Raw genomic sequence first — 7,104 nt, 5'->3', positions numbered from 1 at the left:
TTGGTATGCTTCGTTCCGGAATTTTCCAGATTGTTTAACCGTTTTCGCATTTATCGTGAAAGAGCGGCACAATTTTTCGTGCGCCAGCACTTCATAAAGGACAGCAATACCGTTTAGGGTGGTTAAAGGTACTAAAGTCAGCTTATATGAAAGGTTCGCTCCACCTGTTCCGGGAATTCCTTTAAGAGCCTCAAATGCAGTCTCTTCTCTAAGAAGGGAGATGCCTGACAGTTTATATGCTTCATGGGATACCTCATTTAATCCTCCCACAATCTGCTGAGGTGAGCATCATCACACCTCATTTTATAGATGAGGAAATTGAACCCCAGAGAGTGAATTGACTTAAGATTTAAACACTTCACATTATAGCAATCTATGAAGGTCACCAGCAATTGCTTCCAAATTTACATCTGCATCCAGTGGTTGTTTGGTACCATTCTAAGTAAGAGAGAAAAATGATTTTTCATTGAAGTTTTAAAGACCATGCCGGGCGTGGTGGCTCATGCTTGTAATCCCAGCACTTTGGGAGGCCGAGATGGGCAGATCATGAGGTCAGGAGATCCCGAGACCATCCTGGCTAACCTGAGGTGAAACCCGTCTCTACCTAAAAAAAAAATACAAAAAACTAAGCCGGGCAAGGTGGCCCGAGCCTGTAGTCAGCAGCTACTTGGGAGGCTGAGGCAGGAGAATGGGAGGTGAACCGGGGCCCGGGCCACAGTGAGCTGAGATCAGCCACTGCACTCCCAGCCTACCAGGCTGACAGAGCGAGACTCCGTCTCAAAAAAAAAAAAAAAAAATTAGCCAGGCGTTATGGTACACACCTGTAGTCCCAGCTACTCAGGAGGCTGAGGCATGAGAACTGCTTAAGCCCTGGAGGTGGAGGTTATAGTGAGCAGAGATCACCCCACTGCACTCCAGCCTGGGCGACAGAGTTAGACTGAGTCTCAAAATAAAGATAAAGACCATATTCATCTACATAGTAGCTTCTTTTTTTTTTTTTTTTTTTTTTTTTTTGAGGCCGAGGTCTCTATTCTCCCAGGCTGGAGTGCAATCAGCGCGACTCTCGGCTCACTGCAACTCCCGCCCAGTTCACGCCATCGCTTCAGCTGCTCCCCAATGCTGGACTTCCCAAGCGCCCGCCAGCTAGTTTATTTTAGTAGAGGCCGGGGTTTTGCCATGTTAGCCAGGATGATCTCTCGATCTCCTGACCTTGTGATCCACCCGCCTCGGCCTCCCAAAGTGCTGGGATTACAGGCTTGAGCCACCGCGCCCGGCCCATAGTAGCTTCTTAATAACGGCTGTTTGACTAAATGAGTATAACTGACTTCCAGACCAGTGCTGTTAAGATTTATACAAATTTCAATGTTGAGAAATGAGGCTAAGAAGCAGATTCCAAACTTGAGAAAGCTAAAGGCAAACAATTTATGCTCATGAAGTTTGAGGAATTTGTGTACAGTTGCAGCAAATACTAAGCATCAACAAGAATGAAAGCCAGCACCTCGATCTTTCCAAAGGTGAAGAAACACATTTCCTTTCCAGCTTAAATATGGCAAATACTTAAGCAATGCTTAGTGTTGGTGTGAGGCTGGCTAGGACGGGAGAAATAATACTAAATCTGGCCAGGAGAGAAGGAGCAGTATTTGCTCTATAATAAAAGCACAAAGTCCTCTGAGCTCAGTATATTCTTTCTTAATCATTTATCTAACACTCAATCCTGATTTTGGTGCCAATTCCCCTTCAGCTCATTTCAAGAGACATTAGCAATGACAAGTATGTTGCAACTTAGAACTCAGAATTTCTCATGAGACTGGATGTAGAGAAAACAAACCAACCCAGAGTTTTAACACTTAACCCAGTACCTTGCTTGCATACATTGTGTTTAATAATATTTTTAGTGACAAACTGCAGAGGCAAACAAAACGAGCTTTGTCTTTCCCCCAGGGTCTTGCTCTGTCGCCCAGGCAGGAGTGCAGTGGAACAACCACAACAGACTTGACCTCCTGGGCACAAGAGATCCTTCTACCTCAGCCTCTGGAGGAGCTGGAACTACATGCCACCATGCCTGGCTAGGCCTGAGCCAAGATCGCACCACTGCACTCCTGAGTAGCTAGGACTACAGGCGCATGCCACCACGCCTGGCTAATTTTTTGTATTTTTAGTAGAAACGGGGTTTGGCCAGGCTGGTCTCAAACTCCTAGCCTCAGGTGATCTGCTCACCTCAGCCTCCCGAAGTGCTGGGATTACAGGTGTGAGCTACCGGGTCTGCTTTTTTTTGGAGATGGGGTCTTGCTATGTTGCCTAGGCTTGTCTCAAACTCCTGGCCTCAAGCAATTCTCCTGCCCCAGCCTCCCAAAATGCTGGGATTACAGACATAAGCCACTGCACCCAATCAAAACAGTTTTTAATTATTTAAAATGTGTGACAGTTAGATGGTAAGCTTATGAGTATTTGCTTATTATTCTGATTCATAACTTACATATACATTGCATATGTTCTTTCCTGGGTGGCAAATATTATATTATTAAATATTTTAAGAAGAAACATTGCCGGGCGCGGCAGCTCGCACCTGTAATCCCAGCACTTTGAGAGGCCGAGGAGGGCGAATCACCTGAGGTCAGGAGTTTGAGACCAGCCTGGCCAACGTGGTGAAACCCTGTCTCTACTAAAACAAAAATTAGCTGGGCATGGTGGCGTGTGCCTGTAATCACAGCTACTCGGAAGGCTGAGACAGGAGAATCACTGGAACCTGGGAGGTGGAGGCTGCAGTGAGCTGAGATCATACCACTGCACTCCAGCCTGGGTGATGGAGACTTGGTCTCAAAAAAAAAAAAAAGAAAAGAAGAAACACACACAAAAGTGAATAAACACAAGCCATTAAGCTTTTCTCTTTTTTTTTCTTTGAGACAAAGAGTCTGGCTCTGTCACCCAGGTTGAAGTGCAGTGGCGCAATCCTGGCTTACTAAAACCTCCACCTCCCGGGCTCAAGCGCTCCTCCCACCTCAGCCTCTTGGGTAGCTGGGACTACAGGCACCCACTACCACACCTGGCTAATTTTTGTATTTTTTGTAGAGATGGGGTTTCACGATGTTGCCCAGACTGATCTCAAACTCCTCAGCTCAAGTGATCTGTCCACCTTGGCCTCCCAAAGTGCTGGGATTACAGGTGTGGGCCACAGCACCTGCCCAGTAAGCTTTTCTTAGTGTAAAGCGTCAGCCTGGCAAAGTGCTCCAGGCACAGGGTTCGGTGACCTGGCTGAGAGGACTGGAGTTGCCGGCCTTGTGCACTAGTTACCTGTTGCTCTGCCCACACTCACATACCAGCCTCTTACTGCATCCCTGCAGGGCATATTCAAGAACTGCATAAATTATACATCTGTTAGTTGCTATCACTGAATAAAATGGACATGTTATCTACCACAGGTTCAAGAAACAGTTAATTTCCCATTCAATCCATTTTGACCTGGGACCCAAACTATGATCTTAGGCAAACAACCTTGTGCTTTTTCCTCTGAGTAGTAAAACTAAAGGGTCAGAATGTAGGATTGCTAAGCATCTTTTAGTGTGAACAATTTTCAACTGAGTCAGGATAGTGGTCAATCCTGGGGGCAGGTAGGAGTGGGTAGTGACTGGAAGCAGAAGGGCAGCTTTTGTAGGTGTGGGAATGTTCTATTTTATTGTGGCAAAACATACAAAAAACTGACCATTTCAACCATTTTTCAGTGTACAGGTCAGTGGCATTAAGTCCATCCGCATTGTTGTATCACCCCTATCCAGCTCCAGAACTTTTCTATCTTCCCAAAAGAAAACAATGCATCCATTAAACAGTAACTCCTCATTCCTCCTGCCCCCGCCTCCCAATCCCTGGCAGTCACCATTCTACTTCATAATTCTATGAATTAGACTTGGAGTGTTCTCTTTCTTGATCTAGAGACTTTGTTTGTAACAATTCATGGAGCTGGACATTTACGACTTTTTAATTTTTTTCTTGACTCTCTAAATCTACTTTACATTTACCACTTTTCTGTAGGTGTATCACACTTCAGTAAAAAGAGCTAAAAAGTGGAAATAACACTGGACGAGGAATTGGAAAACCTGAGTTTTAAAGTTCAGATTTGCAACTGAATGGCCTTTATGGAAGTTTGTTAACTTTATTATTTATTTAATATTTTTGATAATAAGAAACCAGTATCTTATCTCCAGATGAGTATATACAATTTTGTGCTATATTTGAGAGGGAAGGGGGGCATCAGTGAACATATAATAGTGATTTCTTAAAATGAAGACTAGCATAGACTTTCTTGCTATGGTGGTGGGCTGCCACATTAGGTAGGAGCCCTTATTAGGTGCTTTCTGTAATTTTAAGAATCTATCAACTTACCTCAACTGTCACACTGTCACATTAGCTGTACGGATCTTCCCTAAGGACACTCCACGTGCTGTTAGACAATCTAATCTCAAACTATCTAGTGTCCTGTTTTAATCAAAAGCTCAATCATAGGAAGACAATTATTTTATACTTCTCAATATCTAAATTCTACCCTTGGATTAAGCCGGACCTCCACGAGGTCCTGTGCACCCTCAGAGTGCATTTCTTGGACCTTCATCAAATTGTGTTTAATGAACTGGCTTTGAGTAATACCCTCAGTTTATATTAAGAAAATGACAAGCCTCAGTCCCAAGAGGCTTATTGTGTTTATGTCAGAAATATTATTAAAGACATTGTGCATCACATCTTAGTGTTCTCTTTGTGAGGACCCAGAGGAATTTTTCTTTTTTGTGTCTCGCTCTGTTGCCAGGCTGGAGTGCAGTGGTGCAATCTCGGTTCACTGCAACCTCCGCCTCCCAGGTTCAAGTGATTCTCCTGCCTCAGCCCCCTGAGTAGCTGAGATTACAGGCATGCGCCACCACACTGGATAATTTTTGTATTTTAGTAGAGATGGGGTTTCACCATATTGGTCAGGCTGGTCTGAAACTCCTGACCTCGTGATCTGCCTGCCTCGTGATCCACCCGCCTCGGCTTCCCAAAGTGCTGGGATTACAGGTGTGAGCCACAGTGCCCAGCAGAGGAGGAATTTTTCTCACATTTGCATAGTGGGAGCAATTGTCAGCTTTCTATTCTTAGCATACCCTTTGTTTAAGAAAAATCTTTTGTGAAAGAAAGCTCAGCATATAAAGGAACACAATAAATAAATGAGGTGGGGTATGAGCTTAAGAAAATGAATTCATTGTTATACATTTAGATACTCTCAGAAGTTTCCTAATTCTTAGAAGATTAAACCTTTAGAAAAATAATTTCAAATACCCTCGAAAGAAAGTAACAAACTGTCCTCCTTTTTTTTTTTTTTGAGACGGAGTCTCGCTCTGTCGCCCAGGCTGGAGTGCAGTGGCCGGATCTCAGCTCACTGCAAGCTCCGCCTCCCGGGTTCATGCCATTCTCCCGCCTCAGCCTCCCGAGCAGCTGGGACTACAGGTGCCCGCCACCTTGCCCAGCTAGTTTTTTGTATTTTTAGTAGAGACGGGGTTTCACCGTGTTAGCCAGGATGGTCTCGATCTCCTGACCTCGTGATCCGCCCGTCTCGGCCTCCCAAAGTGCTGGGATTACAGGCTTGAGCCACCGCGCCCGGCCTTTTTTTTTTTTTTTTTTTTGAGACAGAGTCTCACCCTGTGGCCCAGGCTAAAGTGCGATGGAGTGATCTTGGCTCACTGCAAGCTCTCCCTCCAGGGTTCAAGAGATTCTTCTCCCTCAGCCTACCAAGTAGCTGGGATTACAGATGTGCACTACCATGCCCAGCTAATTTTTTGTATGTTTAGTAGAGATGGGTTTCACCATGTTGGCCAGGCTGGTCTCTGATCTTGTGATCCACCCACCTCGGCCTTCCAAAGTGCTGGGATTACAGGCACGAGCCACCACGCTCAGCCAAACTCTCCTTTTTTTGAGGGCATGAGGTGTACTCTACCTAGGATACCTCCAAAAGTTTCTATAGCAACATTACTTTCTAATTAGTAGAAATAAGGGCTAAGGAATCTTTGGATCATTGAAATTTAACTATTCTTTCATTGAAATATGGTAATCTTTCCGACTTATAGTAAGAACTAAAACAAATTCTATTTATTCTCAAGTGAGAGCAATGAGAATAATTTTATTTTATTTTATTATTATTATTTTTGAGACGGAGTCTTGCTCGTCGCCCAGGCTGGAGTGCAGTGGTGCGATCTCAGCTCACTGCAAGCTCCACCTCCCCGGTTCACGCCATTCTCCTGTCTCAGCCTCCCGAGTAGCTGGGACAACAGGCGCCCGTCACCATGCCCGGTTAACTGTTTGTATTTTTTAGTAGAGAAGGGGTTTCACCGTGTTAGCCAGGATGGTCTCGATCTCCTGACCTCGTGATCCGCCCGCCTCGGCCTCCCAAAGTGCTGGGATTACAGGCGTGAGCCACCGCGCCCGGCAAGAAGAATTTTAAATGACATAATAAAGAACTTATAAAACAAAATATGGGCCGGGCGCGGTGGCTCAAGCCTGTAATCCCAGCACTTTGGGAGGCCGAGACGGGCGGATCACGAGGTCAGGAGATCGAGACCATCCTGGCTAACACGGTGAAACCCCGTCTCTACTAAAATACAAAAAAAATTAGCCGGGCGAGGTGGCGGGCGCCTGTAGTCCCAGCTACTCGGGAGGCTGAGGCAGGAGAATGGCGTGAACCCGGGAGGCGGGGCTTGCAGTGAGCTGAGATCCGGCCACTGCACTCCAGCCTGGGCAACAGAGCCAGACTCCGTCTCAAAAAAAAAAAAAAAAAACAAATAAAACAAAATATGAGTATTTCAGAAAACCATTTATTGAAATGGTACTAGGATATCAAGTATTTAGAAGCTTAAACTAATTTGTTTTTTCTTTATGCCATTTTCTCTTAATAATGTTATATTACAATAATACTATATTATTTTTTAATAAAGGCCTTAATGGAAATCTCAAATAATTTGGTAACTACAGAAAGCTAAGCTAAAGGAATTACTAGAAAAAGAAGGAAAACAGTCTCTTAAGGAAATTATAGGCCGGGCGTTGTGACTCATGCCTGTAATCCCAGCACTCTGGGAGGCCAAGGCGGGC

The 7,104-nt window shown here is 44.8% G+C and overlaps 1 protein-coding gene across 5 annotated transcripts in view; it reads right to left on the bottom strand.

Annotated features, from left to right (window-relative positions):
* The window catches only part of NVL (nuclear VCP like), a 97,574-nt gene that overhangs the window by 1,328 nt on the left and 89,142 nt on the right, over nt 1-7,104 (bottom strand). The window lies entirely within an intron of this gene.

This window comes from Papio anubis, chromosome 1 (assembly GCF_008728515.1).
Source record: "Papio anubis isolate 15944 chromosome 1, Panubis1.0, whole genome shotgun sequence".
Taxonomy (NCBI): Eukaryota; Metazoa; Chordata; class Mammalia; order Primates; family Cercopithecidae; genus Papio; species Papio anubis.
The sequence above is the reverse complement of the archived record's forward strand: the minus strand, read 5'-3'. Positions and strand labels throughout refer to the sequence as shown.